Below are 18057 nucleotides of genomic sequence, written 5' to 3'. Positions count from 1 at the left end.
TTAGTTTTAGGCTCAAAATCGATTTGCTCTATAATTTTCATATTTTTACAGTATTAACAAATTAATATAACCGAAAAAATTTACACAATTGCGCTTTCTTAGTTTAAGGCTGAAAGTCGATTTGCTCTAAAATTTTCATATTATTACAGTATTAACAAATTAATATAACCGAAAAAATTTACACAATTGCACTTTCTTAGTTTTACACTCAAAGTCGATTTTCTCTTAATTTGTATATTAATACTCGAACAATCTACCGCCTATACTGAAAAACATAACTTCTACTGATTTGCGCTAAAGTAAAATTTCCATATTATTACAGTATTAACAAATTATTATAACCGAAAATATTTACACAATTGCGCTTTCTTAGTTTTAGGCTCAAAATCGATTTGCTCTATAATTTTCATATTTTTACAGTATTAACAAATTAATATAACCGAAAAAATTTACACAATTGCGCTTTCTTAGTTTAAGGCTCAAAGTCGATTTGCTCTAAAATTTTCATATTATTACAGTATTAACTAATTAATATAACCAAAAAAATTTAAAAAATTGCCCTTACTTAATTTTAAACTCAAAGTCCATTTGCTCTTTAATTGTATATTAATGCTTGAACAATCTACCGCCTATACTGAAAAACATAACTCCTACTGATTTGCGCTAAAGTAAAATTTTTATATTATTACAGTATTAACAAATTAATATACTCGAAAAATTTTAAACAATGGCACTTTCTTAGTTTTAGACTTAAATACGATTTTTTTGTAAATTGTATATTAATGGACGAACAATCTACCGCTTATATTGAAACACATAACTTTTACTGATTTGCGCTAAAGTAAAATTTTCATGTTATTACAGTATTAACAAATTATTATAATTGAAAAAATTAAAAAAAAATAGCACTTTCTTAGTTTTAGACTTAAAGTCGATTTTCTTGTAAATTGTATATTAATGCTCGAACAGTCTACCGCCTATACTGAAAAACATAACTTTTACTGATTTGGGCTAAAGTAAAATTTTCATGTTATTACAGTATTAACAAATTATTATAACCGAAAAAATTTACACAATTGCGCTTTCTTAGTTTTATTCTCAAAGTCGATTTGCTCTTAAATTGCACAATATATCAATGTTCGAACAAGGTACCGCTTATACTGAAAAACATAACTTTTACTGGTTTGCGCTAAAGTAAAATTTCCATGTTATTACAGTATTAACAAAATAATATAACCGAAAAAATTTACACAATTGCGCTGTCTTAGTTTAAGGCTCAAAGTCGATTTGCTCTAAAATTTTCATATTATTACAGGATTAACTAATTAATATAACCAAAAAAAATTTAAAAAATTGCCTTTACTTAGTTTTAAACTCAAAGTCCATTTGCTCTTTAATTGTATATTAATGCTTGAACAATCTACCGCCTATACTGAAAAACATAACTCCTACTGATTTGCGCTAAAGTAAAATTTTTATATTATTACAGTATTAACAAATTAATATACTCGAAAAATTTTAAACAATGGCACTTTCTTAGTTTTAGAGTTAAATACGATTTTTTTGTAAATTGTATATTAATGGACGAACAATCTACCGCTTATATTATACATAACTTTTACTGATTTGCGCTAAAGTAAAATTTCCATATTATTACAGTATTAACAAATTAATATAACCAAAAAAATTTACACAATTGCACTTTCTTAGTTTTAGACTCAAAGTCGATTTTCTCTTAATTTGTATATTAATACTCGAACAATCTACCGCCTATACTGAAAAACATAACTTCTACTGATTTGCGCTAAAGTAAAATTTCCATATTATTACAGTATTAACAAATTATTATAACCGAAAATATTTACACAATTGCGCTTTCTTAGTTTTAGGCTCAAAATCGATTTGCTCTATAATTTTCATATTTTTACAGTATTAACAAATTAATATAACCGAAAAAATTTACACAATTGCACTTTCTTAGTTTTACACTCAAAGTCGATTTTCTCTTAATTTGTATATTAACACTCGAACAATCTACCGCCTATACTGAAAAACATAACTTCTACTGATTTGCGCTAAAGTAAAATTTCCATATTATTACAGTATTAACAAATTATTATAACCGAAAATATTTACACAATTGCGCTTTCTTAGTTTTAGGCTCAAAATCGATTTGCTCTATAATTTTCATATTTTTACAGAATTAACAAATTAATATAACCGAAAAAATTTACACAATTGCGCTTTCTTAGTTTAAGGCTCAAAGTCGATTTGCTCTAAAATTTTCATATTATTACAGTATTAACTAATTAATATAACCAAAAAAAATTTAAAAAATTGCCCTTACTTAGTTTTAAACTCAAAGTCCATTTGCTCTTTAATTGTATATTAATGCTTGAACAATCTACCACCTATACTGAAAAACATAACTCCTACTGATTTGCGCTAAAGTAAAATTTTTATATTATTACAGTATTAACAAATTAATATACTCGAAAAATTTTAAACAATGGCACTTTCTTAGTTTTAGACTTAAATACGATTTTTTTGTAAATTGTATATTAATGGACGAACAATCTACCGCTTATATTGAAACACATAACTTTTACTGATTTGCGCTAAAGTAAAATTTTCATGTTATTACAGTATTAACAAATTATTATAATTGAAAAAATTAAAAAAAAATAGCACTTTCTTAGTTTTAGACTTAAAGTCGATTTTCTTGTAAATTGTATATTAATGCTCGAACAGTCTACCGCCTATACTGAAAAACATAACTTTTACTGATTTGGGCTAAAGTAAAATTTTCATGTTATTACAGTATTAACAAATTATTATAACCGAAAAAATTTACACAATTGCGCTTTCTTAGTTTTATTCTCAAAGTCGATTTGCTCTTAAATTGCACAATATATCAATGTTCGAACAAGGTACCGCTTATACTGAAAAACATAACTTTTACTGGTTTGCGCTAAAGTAAAATTTCCATGTTATTACAGTATTAACAAAATAATATAACCGAAAAAATTTACACAATTGCGCTGTCTTAGTTTAAGGCTCAAAGTCGATTTGCTCTAAAATTTTCATATTATTACAGGATTAACTAATTAATATAACCAAAAAAAATTTAAAAAATTGCCCTTACTTAGTTTTAAACTCAAAGTCCATTTGCTCTTTAATTGTATATTAATGCTTGAACAATCTACCGCCTATACTGAAAAACATAACTCCTACTGATTTGCGCTAAAGTAAAATTTTTATATTATTACAGTATTAACAAATTAATATACTCGAAAAATTTTAAACAATGGCACTTTCTTAGTTTTAGAGTTAAATACGATTTTTTTGTAAATTGTATATTAATGGACGAACAATCTACCGCTTATATTATACATAACTTTTACTGATTTGCGCTAAAGTAAAATTTCCATATTATTACAGTATTAACAAATTAATATAACCAAAAAAATTTACACAATTGCACTTTCTTAGTTTTAGACTCAAAGTCGATTTTCTCTTAATTTGTATATTAATACTCGAACAATCTACCGCCTATACTGAAAAACATAACTTCTACTGATTTGCGCTAAAGTAAAATTTCCATATTATTACAGTATTAACAAATTATTATAACCGAAAATATTTACACAATTGCGCTTTCTTAGTTTTAGGCTCAAAATCGATTTGCTCTATAATTTTCATATTTTTACAGTATTAACAAATTAATATAACCGGAAAAATTTACACAATTGCACTTTCTTAGTTTTACACTCAAAGTCGATTTTCTCTTAATTTGTATATTAATACTCGAACAATCTACCGCCTATACTGAAAAACATAACTTCTACTGATTTGCGCTAAAGTAAAATTTCCATATTATTACAGTATTAACAAATTATTATAACCGAAAATATTTACACAATTGCGCTTTCTTAGTTTTAGGCTCAAAATCGATTTGCTCTATAATTTTCATATTTTTACAGAATTAACAAATTAATATAACCGAAAAAATTTACACAATTGCGCTTTCTTAGTTTAAGGCTCAAAGTCGATTTGCTCTAAAATTTTCATATTATTACAGTATTAACTAATTAATATAACCAAAAAAAATTTAAAAAATTGCCCTTACTTAGTTTTAAACTCAAAGTCCATTTGCTCTTTAATTGTATATTAATGCTTGAACAATCTACCGCCTATACTGAAAAACATAACTCCTACTGATTTGCGCTAAAGTAAAATTTTTATATTATTACAGTATTAACAAATTAATATACTCGAAAAATTTTAAACAATGGCACTTTCTTAGTTTTAGACTTAAATACGATTTTTTTGTAAATTGTATATTAATGGACGAACAATCTACCGCTTATATTGAAACACATAACTTTTACTGATTTGCGCTAAAGTAAAATTTTCATGTTATTACAGTATTAACAAATTATTATAATTGAAAAAATTAAAAAAAAATAGCACGTTCTTAGTTTTAGACTTAAAGTCGATTTTCTTGTAAATTGTATATTAATGCTCGAACAATCTACCGCCTATACTGAAAAACATAACTTCTACTGATTTGCGCTAAAGTAAAATTTCCATATTATTACAGTATTAACAAATTATTATAACCGAAAATATTTACACAATTGCGCTTTCTTAGTTTTAGGCTCAAAATCGATTTGCTCTATAATTTTCATATTTTTACAGAATTAACAAATTAATATAACCGAAAAAATTTACACAATTGCGCTTTCTTAGTTTAAGGCTCAAAGTCGATTTGCTCTAAAATTTTCATATTATTACAGTATTAACTAATTAATATAACCAAAAAAAATTTAAAAAATTGCCCTTACTTAGTTTTAAACTCAAAGTCCATTTGCTCTTTAATTGTATATTAATGCTTGAACAATCTACCGCCTATACTGAAAAACATAACTCCTACTGATTTGCGCTAAAGTAAAATTTTTATATTATTACAGTATTAACAAATTAATATAACCGAAAAAATTTACACAATTGCGCTTTCTTAGTTTAAGGCTCAAAGTCGATTTGCTCTAAAATTTTCATATTATTACAGTATTAACTAATTAATATAACCAAAAAAAATTTAAAAAATTGCCCTTACTTAGTTTTAAACTCAAAGTCCATTTGCTCTTTAATTGTATATTAATGCTTGAACAATCTACCGCCTATACTGAAAAACATAACTCCTACTGATTTGCGCTAAAGTAAAATTTTTATATTATTACAGTATTAACAAATTAATATAACCGAAAAAATTTACACAATTGCGCTTTCTTAGTTTAAGGCTCAAAGTCGATTTGCTCTAAAATTTTCATATTATTACAGTATTAACTAATTAATATAACCAAAAAAAATTTAAAAAATTGCCCTTACTTAGTTTTAAACTCAAAGTCCATTTGCTCTTTAATTGTATATTAATGCTTGAACAATCTACCGCCTATACTGAAAAACATAACTCCTACTGATTTGCGCTAAAGTAAAATTTTTATATTATTACAGTATTAACAAATTAATATACTCGAAAAATTTTAAACAATGGCACTTTCTTAGTTTTAGACTTAAATACGATTTTTTTGTAAATTGTATATTAATGGACGAACAATCTACCGCTTATATTGAAAAACATAACTTTTACTGATTTGGGCTAAAGTAAAATTTTCATGTTATTACAGTATTAACAAATTAATATAACCGAAAAAATTTACACAATTGCGCTTTCTTAGTTTAAGGCTCAAAGTCGATTTGCTCTAAAATTTTCATATTATTACAGTATTAACTAATTAATATAACCAAAAAAAATTTAAAAAATTGCCCTTACTTAGTTTTAAACTCAAAGTCCATTTGCTCTTTAATTGTATATTAATGCTTGAACAATCTACCGCCTATACTGAAAAACATAACTCCTACTGATTTGCGCTAAAGTAAAATTTTTATATTATTACAGTATTAACAAATTAATATACTCGAAAAATTTTAAACAATGGCACTTTCTTAGTTTTAGACTTAAATACGATTTTTTTGTAAATTGTATATTAATGGACGAACAATCTACCGCTTATACTGAAAAACATAACTTTTACTGGTTTGCGCTAAAGTAAAATTTCCATGTTATTACAGTATTAACAAAATAATATAACCGAAAAAATTTACACAATTGCGCTGTCTTAGTTTAAGGCTCAAAGTCGATTTGCTCTAAAATTTTCATATTATTACAGGATTAACTAATTAATATAACCAAAAAAAATTTAAAAAATTGCCCTTACTTAGTTTTAAACTCAAAGTCCATTTGCTCTTTAATTGTATATTAATGCTTGAACAATCTACCGCCTATACTGAAAAACATAACTCCTACTGATTTGCGCTAAAGTAAAATTTTTATATTATTACAGTATTAACAAATTAATATAACCAAAAAAATTTACACAATTGCACTTTCTTAGTTTTAGACTCAAAGTCGATTTTCTCTTAATTTGTATATTAATACTCGAACAATCTACCGCCTATACTGAAAAACATAACTTCTACTGATTTGCGCTAAAGTAAAATTTCCATATTATTACAGTATTAACAAATTATTATAACCGAAAATATTTACACAATTGCGCTTTCTTAGTTTTAGGCTCAAAATCGATTTGCTCTATAATTTTCATATTTTTACAGTATTAACAAATTAATATAACCGAAAAAATTTACACAATTGCGCTTTCTTAGTTTAAGGCTCAAAGTCGATTTGCTATACTCGAAAAATTTTAAACAATGGCACTTTCTTAGTTTTAGAGTTAAATACGATTTTTTTGTAAATTGTATATTAATGGACGAACAATCTACCGCTTATATTATACATAACTTTTACTGATTTGCGCTAAAGTAAAATTTCCATATTATTACAGTATTAACAAATTAATATAACCAAAAAAATTTACACAATTGCACTTTCTTAGTTTTAGACTCAAAGTCGATTTTCTCTTAATTTGTATATTAATACTCGAACAATCTACCGCCTATACTGAAAAACATAACTTCTACTGATTTGCGCTAAAGTAAAATTTCCATATTATTACAGTATTAACAAATTATTATAACCGAAAATATTTACACAATTGCGCTTTCTTAGTTTTAGGCTCAAAATCGATTTGCTCTATAATTTTCATATTTTTACAGTATTAACAAATTAATATAACCGAAAAAATTTACACAATTGCGCTTTCTTAGTTTAAGGCTCAAAGTCGATTTGCTCTAAAATTTTCATATTATTACAGTATTAACAAATTAATATAACAGAAAAAATTTACACAATTGCACTTTCTTAGTTTTAAAATCAAAGTCGATTTTCTCTTAATTTTTATATTAATACTCGAACAATCTACCGCCTATACTGAAAAACATAACTTCTACTGATTTGCGCTAAAGTAAAATTTCCATATTATTACAGTATTAACAAATTATTATAACCGAAAATATTTACACAATTGCGCTTTCTTAGTTTTAGGCTCAAAATCGATTTGCTCTATAATTTTCATATTTTTACAGTATTAACAAATTAATATAACCGAAAAAATTTACACAATTGCGCTTTCTTAGTTTAAGGCTCAAAGTCGATTTGCTCTAAAATTTTCATATTATTACAGTATTAACAAATTAATATACTCGAAAAATTTTAAACAATGGCACTTTCTTAGTTTTAGACTTAAATACGATTTTTTTGTAAATTGTATATTAATGGACGAACAATCTACCGCTTATATTGAAAAACATAACTTTTACTGATTTGCGCTAAAGTAAAATTTTCATGTTATTACAGTATTAACAAATTATTATAATTGAAAAAATTAAAAAAAATAGCACTTTCTTAGTTTTAGACTTAAAGTCGATTTTCTTGTAAATTGTATATTAATGCTCGAACAGTCTACCGCCTGTACTGCAAAACATAACTTTTACTGATTTGGGCTAAAGTAAAATTTTCATGTTATTACAGTATTAACAAATTATTATAACCGAAAAAATTTACACAATTGCGCTTTCTTAGTTTAAGGCTCAAAGTCGATTTGCTCTAAAATTTTCATATTATTACAGTATTAACAAATTAATATACTCGAAAAATTTTAAACAATGGCACTTTCTTAGTTTTAGACTTAAATACGATTTTTTTGTAAATTGTATATTAATGGACGAACAATCTACCGCTTATATTGAAAAACATAACTTTTACTGATTTGGGCTAAAGTAAAATTTTCATGTTATTACAGTTTTAACAAATTATTATAACCGAAAAAATTTACACAATTGCGCTTTCTTAGTTTTAGGCTCAAAGTCGATTTGCTCTTAAATTGCACAATATATCAATGTTCGAACAAGGTACCGCTTATACTGAAAAACATAACTTTTACTGGTTTGCGCTAAAGTAAAATTTCCATGTTATTACAGTATTAACAAAATAATATAACCGAAAAAATTTACACAATTGCACTTTCTTAGTTTTAGACTCAAAGTCGATTTTCTTTTAAATTGTATATTAATAGTCGAACAATCTACCGCCTATACTGAAAAACATCACTTTTACTATTTTGGGTTAAAGTAAAATTTTGAAGTTATTACAGTATTAACAAATTAATATAATTGAAAAAATGTAAAAAATGGCGCTTTTTTAGTTTTAGGCTTCAAGCCGATTTTCTTGTAAATTGTATATAAATGCTCGAACAGTCTACCGCCTGTACTGCAAAACATAACTTTTACTGATTTGGGCTAAAGTAAAATTTTCATGTTATTACAGTATTAACAAATTATTATAACCGAAAAAATTTACACAATTGCGCTTTCTTAGTTTTAGGCTCAAAGTCGATTTGCTCTTAAATTGCACAATATATCAATGTTCGAACAAGGTACCGCTTATACTGAAAAACATAACTTTTACTGGTTTGCGCTAAAGTAAAATTTTCATGTTATTACAGTATTAACAAATTATTATAACCGAAAAAATTTACACAATTGCGCTTTCTTAATTTTAGGCTCAAAGTCGATTTGCTCTTAAATTGCACAATATATCAATGTTCGAACAAGGTACCGCTTATACTGAAAAACATAACTTTTACTGGTTTGCGCTAAAGTAAAATTTCCATGTTATTACAGTATTAACAAAATAATATAACCGAAAAAATTTACACAATTGCACTTTCTTAGTTTTAGGCTCAAAATCGATTTGCTCTATAATTTTCATATTATTACAGTATTAACAAATTAATATAACCGAAAAAATTTACACAATTGCACTTTCTTAGTTTTAGACTCAAAGTCGATTTTCTCTTAATTTGTATATTAATACTCGAACAATCTACCGCCTATACTGAAAAACATAACTTCTACTGATTTGCGCTAAAGTAAAATTTCCATATTATTACAGTATTAACAAATTATTATAACCGAAAATATTTACACAATTGCGCTTTCTTAGTTTTAGGCTCAAAATCGATTTGCTCTATAATTTTCATATTTTTACAGTATTAACAAATTAATATAACCGAAAAAATTTACACAATTGCGCTTTCTTAGTTTAAGGCTCAAAGTCGATTTGCTCTAAAATTTTCATATTATTACAGTATTAACAAATTAATATAACCGAAAAAATTTACACAATTGCACTTTCTTAGTTTTAGACTCAAAGTCGATTTTCTCTTAATTTGTATATTAATACTCGAACAATCTACCGCCTATACTGAAAAACATAACTCCTACTGATTTGCGCTAAAGTAAAATTTTTATATTATTACAGTATTAACAAATTAATATACTCGAAAAATTTTAAACAATGGCACTTTCTTAGTTTTAGACTTAAATACGATTTTTTTGTAAATTGTATATTAATGCTCGAACAGTCTACCGCCTATACTGAAAAACATAACTTTTACTGATTTGGGCTAAAGTAAAATTTTCATGTTATTACAGTATTAACAAATTATTATAACCGAAAAAATTTACACAATTGCGCTTTCTTAGTTTTAGGCTCAAAGTCGATTTGCTCTTAAATTGCACAATATATCAATGTTCGAACAAGGTACCGCTTATACTGAAAAACATAACTTTTACTGGTTTGCGCTAAAGTAAAATTTCCATGTTATTACAGTATTAACAAAATAATATAACCGAAAAAATTTACACAATTGCACTTTCTTAGTTTTAGACTCAAAGTCGATTTTCTTTTAAATTGTATATTAATAGTCGAACAATCTACCGCCTATACTGAAAAACATCACTTTTACTATTTTGGGTTAAAGTAAAATTTTGAAGTTATTACAGTATTAACAAATTAATATAATTGAAAAAATGTAAAAATGGCGCTTTTTTAGTTTTAGGCTTAAAGCCGATTTTCTTGTAAATTGTATATAAATGCTCGAACAGTCTACCGCCTGTACTGCAAAACATAACTTTTACTGATTTGGGCTAAAGTAAAATTTTCATGTTATTACAGTATTAACAAATTATTATAACCGAAAAAATTTACACAATTGCGCTTTCTTAGTTTTAGGCTCAAAGTCGATTTGCTCTTAAATTGCACAATATATCAATGTTCGAACAAGGTACCGCTTATACTGAAAAACATAACTTTTACTGGTTTGCGCTAAAGTAAAATTTTCATGTTATTACAGTATTAACAAATTATTATAACCGAAAAAATTTACACAATTGCGCTTTCTTAGTTTTAGGCTCAAAGTCGATTTGCTCTTAAATTGCACAATATATCAATGTTCGAACAAGGTACCGCTTATACTGAAAAACATAACTTTTACTGGTTTGCGCTAAAGTAAAATTTCCATGTTATTACAGTATTAACAAAATAATATAACCGAAAAAATTTACACAATTGCGCTTTCTTAGTTTTAGGCTCAAAATCGATTTGCTATATAATTTTCATATTATTACAGTATTAACAAACTAATATAACCGAAAATATTTACACAATTGCACTTTCTTAGTTTTAGACTCAAAGTCGATTTTCTCTTAATTTGTATATTAATACTCGAACAATCTACCGCCTATACTGAAAAACATAACTTCTACTGATTTGCGCTAAAGTAAAATTTCCATATTATTACAGTATTAACAAATTATTATAACCGAAAATATTTACACAATTGCGCTTTCTTAGTTTAAGGCTCAAAGTCGATTTGCTCTAAAATTTTCATATTATTACAGTATTAACAAATTAATATAACCGAAAAAATTTACACAATTGCACTTTCTTAGTTTTAGACTCAAAGTCGATTTTCTCTTAATTTGTATATTAATACTCGAACAATCTACCGCCTATACTGAAAAACATAACTTTTACTGATTTGCGCTAAAGTAAAATTTTATTGTTATTACAGTATTAACAAATTAATATAATTGAAAAAATTAAAAAAATGACACTTTCTTAGTTTTAGACTTAATGTCGATTTTCTTGTATATTGATGCTCGAACAGTCTACCGCCTATACTGAAAAACATAACTCCTACTGATTTGCGCTAAAGTAAAATTTTTATATTATTACAGTATTAACAAATTAATATACTCGAAAAATTTTAAACAATGGCACTTTCTTAGTTTTAGAGTTAAATACGATTTTTTTGTAAATTGTATATTAATGGACGAACAATCTACCGCTTATATTATACATAACTTTTACTGATTTGCGCTAAAGTAAAATTTCCATATTATTACAGTATTAACAAATTAATATAACCAAAAAAATTTACACAATTGCACTTTCTTAGTTTTAGACTCAAAGTCGATTTTCTCTTAATTTGTATATTAATACTCGAACAATCTACCGCCTATACTGAAAAACATAACTTCTACTGATTTGCGCTAAAGTAAAATTTCCATATTATTACAGTATTAACAAATTATTATAACCGAAAATATTTACACAATTGCGCTTTCTTAGTTTTAGGCTCAAAATCGATTTGCTCTATAATTTTCATATTTTTACAGTATTAACAAATTAATATAACCGAAAAAGTTTACACAATTGCGCTTTCTTAGTTTAAGGCGCAAAGTCGATTTGCTCTAAAATTTTCATATTATTACAGTATTAACAAATTAATATAACCGAAAAAATTTACACAATTGCACTTTCTTAGTTTTACACTCAAAGTCGATTTTCTCTTAATTTGTATATTAATACTCGAACAATCTACCGCCTATACTGAAAAACATAACTTCTACTGATTTGCGCTAAAGTAAAATTTCCATATTATTACAGTATTAACAAATTATTATAACCGAAAATATTTACACAATTGCGCTTTCTTAGTTTTAGGCTCAAAATCGATTTGCTCTATAATTTTCATATTTTTACAGTATTAACAAATTAATATAACCGAAAAAATTTACACAATTGCGCTTTCTTAGTTTAAGGCTCAAAGTCGATTTGCTCTAAAATTTTCATATTATTACAGTATTAACAAATTAATATAACCGAAAAAATTTACACAATTGCACTTTCTTAGTTTTAGACTCAAAGTCGATTTTCTCTTAATTTGTATATTAATACTCGAACAATCTACCGCCTATACTGAAAAACATAACTTCTACTGATTTGCGCTAAAGTAAAATTTCCATATTATTACAGTATTAACAAATTATTATAACCGAAAATATTTACACAATTGCGCTTTCTTAGTTTTAGGCTCAAAATCGATTTGCTCTATAATTTTCATATTTTTACAGTATTAACAAATTAATATAACCGAAAAAATTTACACAATTGCGCTTTCTTAGTTTAAGGCTCAAAGTCGATTTGCTCTAAAATTTTCATATTATTACAGTATTAACTAATTAATATAACCAAAAAAAATTTAAAAAATTGCCCTTACTTAATTTTAAACTCAAAGTTCATTTGCTCTTTAATTGTATATTAATGCTTGAACAATCTACCGCCTATACTGAAAAACATAACTTTTACTGATTTGCGCTAAAGTAAAATTTTATTGTTATTACAGTATTAACAAATTAATATAATTGAAAAAATTAAAAAAATTGCACTTTCTTAGTTTTAGACTTAATGTCGATTTTCTTGTATATTGATGCTCGAACAGTCTACCGCCTATACTGAAAAACATAACTCCTACTGATTTGCGCTAAAGTAAAATTTTTATATTATTACAGTATTAACAAATTAATATAACCGAAAAAATTTACACAATTGCGCTTTCTTAGTTTAAGGCTCAAAGTCGATTTGCTCTAAAATTTTCATATTATTACAGTATTAACAAATTAATATAACCGAAAAAATTTACACAATTGCACTTTCTTAGTTTTAGACTCAAAGTCGATTTTCTCTTAATTTGTATATTAATACTCGAACAATCTACCGCCTATACTGAAAAACATAACTTTTACTGATTTGCGCTAAAGTAAAATTTTATTGTTATTACAGTATTAACAAATTAATATAATTGAAAAAATTAAAAAAATTGCACTTTCTTAGTTTTAGACTTAAAGTCGATTTTCTTGTAAATTGTATATTAATGCTCGAACAGTCTACCGCCTATACTGAAAAACATAACTTTTACTGATTTGGGCTAAAGTAAAATTTTCATGTTATTACAGTATTAACAAATTATTATAACCAAAAAAAATTTAAAAAATTGCCCTTACTTAATTTTAAACTCAAAGTTCATTTGCTCTTTAATTGTATATTAATGCTTGAACAATCTACCGCCTATACTGAAAAACATAACTTTTACTGATTTGCGCTAAAGTAAAATTTTCATGTTATTACAGTATTAGCAAATTATTATAATTGAAAAAATTAAAAAAAATAGCACTTTCTTAGTATTAGACTTAAAGTCGATTTTCTTGTAAATTGTATATTAATGCTCGAACAGTCTACCGCCTATACTGAAAAACATAACTTTTACTGATTTGGGCTAAAGTAAAATTTTCATGTTATTACAGTATTAACAAATTATTATAACCGAAAAAATTTACACAATTGCGCTTTCTTAGTTTAAGGCTCAAAGTCGATTTGCTCTAAAATTTTCATATTATTACAGTATTAACTAATTAATATAACCAAAAAAAATTTAAAAAATTGCCCTTACTTAATTTTAAACTCAAAGTTCATTTGCTCTTTAATTGTATATTAATGCTTGAACAATCTACCGCCTATACTGAAAAACATAACTTTTACTGATTTGCGCTAAAGTAAAATTTTCATGTTATTACAATATTAGCAAATTATTATAATTGAAAAAATTAAAAAAAATAGCACTTTCTTAGTATTAGACTTAAAGTCGATTTTCTTGTAAATTGTATATTAATGCTCGAACAGTCTACCGCCTATACTGAAAAACATAACTTTTACTGATTTGGGCTAAAGTAAAATTTTCATGTTATTACAGTATTAACAAATTATTATAACCGAAAAAATTTACACAATTGCGCTTTCTTAGTTTAAGGCTCAAAGTCGATTTGCTCTAAAATTTTCATATTATTACAGTATTAACAAATTAATATAACCGAAAAAATTTACACAATTGCACTTTCTTAGTTTTAGACTCAAAGTCGATTTTCTCTTAATTTGTATATTAATACTCGAACAATCTACCGCCTATACTGAAAAACATAACTTTTACTGATTTGCGCTAAAGTAAAATTTTATTGTTATTACAGTATTAACAAATTAATATAATTGAAAAAATTAAAAAAATTGCACTTTCTTAGTTTTAGACTTAATGTCGATTTTCTTGTATATTGATGCTCGAACAGTCTACCGCCTATACTGAAAAACATAACTCCTACTGATTTGCGCTAAAGTAAAATTTTTATATTATTACAGTATTAACAAATTAATATACTCGAAAAATTTTAAACAATGGCACTTTCTTAGTTTTAGAGTTAAATACGATTTTTTTGTAAATTGTATATTAATGGACGAACAATCTACCGCTTATATTATACATAACTTTTACTGATTTGCGCTAAAGTAAAATTTCCATATTATTACAGTATTAACAAATTAGTATAACCAAAAAAATTTACGCAATTGCACTTTCTTAGTTTTAGACTCAAAGTCGATTTTCTCTTAATTTGTATATTAATACTCGAACAATCTACCGCCTATACTGAAAAACATAACTCCTACTGATTTGCGCTAAAGTAAAATTTTTATATTATTACAGTATTAACAAATTAATATACTCGAAAAATTTTAAACAATGGCACTTTCTTAGTTTTAGACTTAAATACGATTTTTTTGTAAATTGTATATTAATGGACGAACAATCTACCGCTTATATTGAAAAACATAACTTTTACTGATTTGCGCTAAAGTAAAATTTTCATGTTATTACAGTATTAACAAATTATTATAATTGAAAAAATTAAAAAAAATAGCACTTTCTTAGTATTAGACTTAAAGTCGATTTTCTTGTAAATTGTATATTAATGCTCGAACAGTCTACCGCCTATACTGAAAAACATAACTTTTACTGATTTGGGCTAAAGTAAAATTTTCATGTTATTACAGTATTAACAAATTATTATAACCGAAAAAATTTACACAATTGCGCTTTCTTAGTTTTAGGCTCAAAGTCGATTTGCTCTTAAATTGCACAATATATCAATGTTCGAACAATCTACCGCCTATACTGAAAAACATAACTTTTACTGATTTGCGCTAAAGTAAAATTTTATTGTTATTACAGTATTAACAAATTATTATAACCGAAAAAATTTACACAATTGCGCTTTCTTAGTTTTAGGCTCAAAGTCGATTTGCTCTTAAATTGCACAATATATCAATGTTCGAACAAGGTACCGCTTATACTGAAAAACATAACTTTTACTGGTTTGCGCTAAAGTAAAATTTCCATGTTATTACAGTATTAACAAAATAATATAACCGAAAAAATTTACACAATTGCGCTTTCTTAGTTTTAGGCTCAAAATCGATTTGCTCTATAATTTTCATATTATTACAGTATTAACAAATTAATATAACCGAAAAAATTTACACAATTGCACTTTCTTAGTTTTAGACTCAAAGTCGATTTTCTCTTAATTTGTATATTAATACTCGAACAATCTACCGCCTATACTGAAAAACATAACTTTTACTGATTTGCGCTAAAGTAAAATTTTATTGTTATTACAGTATTAACAAATTAATATAATTGAAAAAATTAAAAAAATGGCACTTTCTTAGTTTTAGACTTAATGTCGATCTTCTTGTATATTGATGCTCGAACAGTCTACCGCCTATACTGAAAAACATAACTCCTACTGATTTGCGCTAAAGTAAAATTTTTATATTATTACAGTATTAACAAATTAATATACTCGAAAAATTTTAAACAATGGCACTTTCTTAGTTTTAGAGTTAAATACGATTTTTTTGTAAATTGTATATTAATGGACGAACAATCTACCGCTTATATTATACATAACTTTTACTGATTTGCGCTAAAGTAAAATTTCCATATTATTCAAGTATTAACAAATTAATATAACCAAAAAAATTTACACAATTGCACTTTCTTAGTTTTAGACTCAAAGTCGATTTTCTCTTAATTTGTATATTAATACTCGAACAATCTACCGCCTATACTGAAAAACATAACTTCTACTGATTTGCGCTAAAGTAAAATTTCCATATTATTACAGTATTAACAAATTAATATAACCAAAAAAATTTACACAATTGCACTTTCTTAGTTTTAGACTCAAAGTCGATTTTCTCTTAATTTGTATATTAATACTCGAACAATCTACCGCCTATACTGAAAAACATAACTTCTACTGATTTGCGCTAAAGTAAAATTTCCATATTATTACAGTATTAACAAATTATTATAACCGAAAATATTTACACAATTGCGCTTTCTTAGTTTTAGGCTCAAAATCGATTTGCTCTATAATTTTCATATTTTTACAGTATTAACAAATTAATATAACCGAAAAAATTTACACAATTGCGCTTTCTTAGTTTAAGGCTCAAAGTCGATTTGCTCTAAAATTTTCATATTATTACAGTATTAACAAATTAATATAACCGAAAAAATTTACACAATTGCACTTTCTTAGTTTTACACTCAAAGTCGATTTTCTCTTAATTTGTATATTAATACTCGAACAATTTACCGCCTATACTGAAAAACGTAACTTCTACTGATTTGCGCTAAAGTAAAATTTCCATATTATTACAGTATTAACAAATTATTATAACCGAAAATATTTACACAATTGCGCTTTCTTAGTTTTAGGCTCAAGATCGATTTGCTCTATAATTTTCATATTTTTACAGTATTAACAAATTAATATAACCGAAAAAATTTACACAATTGCGCTTTCTTAGTTTAAGGCTCAAAGTTGATTTGCTCTAAAATTTTCATATTATTACAGTATTAACTAATTAATATAACCAAAAAAAATTTAAAAAATTGCCCTTACTTAGTTTTAAACTCAAAGTCCATTTGCTCTTTAATTGTTTATTAATGCTTGAACAATCTACCGCCTATACTGAAAAACATAACTCCTACTGATTTGCGCTAAAGTAAAATTTTTATATTATTACAGTATTAACAAATTAATATACTCGAAAAATTTTAAACAATGGCACTTTCTTAGTTTTAGACTTAAATACGATTTTTTTGTAAATTGTATATTAATGGACGAACAATCTACCGCTTATATTGAAACACATAACTTTTACTGATTTGCGCTAAAGTAAAATTTTCATGTTATTACAGTATTAACAAATTATTATAATTGAAAAAATTAAAAAAAAATAGCACTTTCTTAGTTTTAGACTTAAAGTCGATTTTCTTGTAAATTGTATATTAATGCTCGAACAGTCTACCGCCTATACTGAAAAACATAACTTTTACTGATTTGGGCTAAAGTAAAATTTTCATGTTATTACAGTATTAACAAATTATTATAACCGAAAAAATTTACACAATTGCGCTTTCTTAGTTTTAGGCTCAAAGTCGATTTGCTCTTAAATTGCACAATATATCAATGTTCGAACAAGGTACCGCTTATACTAAAAAACATAAC

This window comes from Bactrocera oleae, chromosome 5 (genome assembly GCF_042242935.1).
Source record: "Bactrocera oleae isolate idBacOlea1 chromosome 5, idBacOlea1, whole genome shotgun sequence".
Taxonomy (NCBI): Eukaryota; Metazoa; Arthropoda; class Insecta; order Diptera; family Tephritidae; genus Bactrocera; species Bactrocera oleae.
This window is presented reverse-complemented; position numbering follows the sequence as displayed.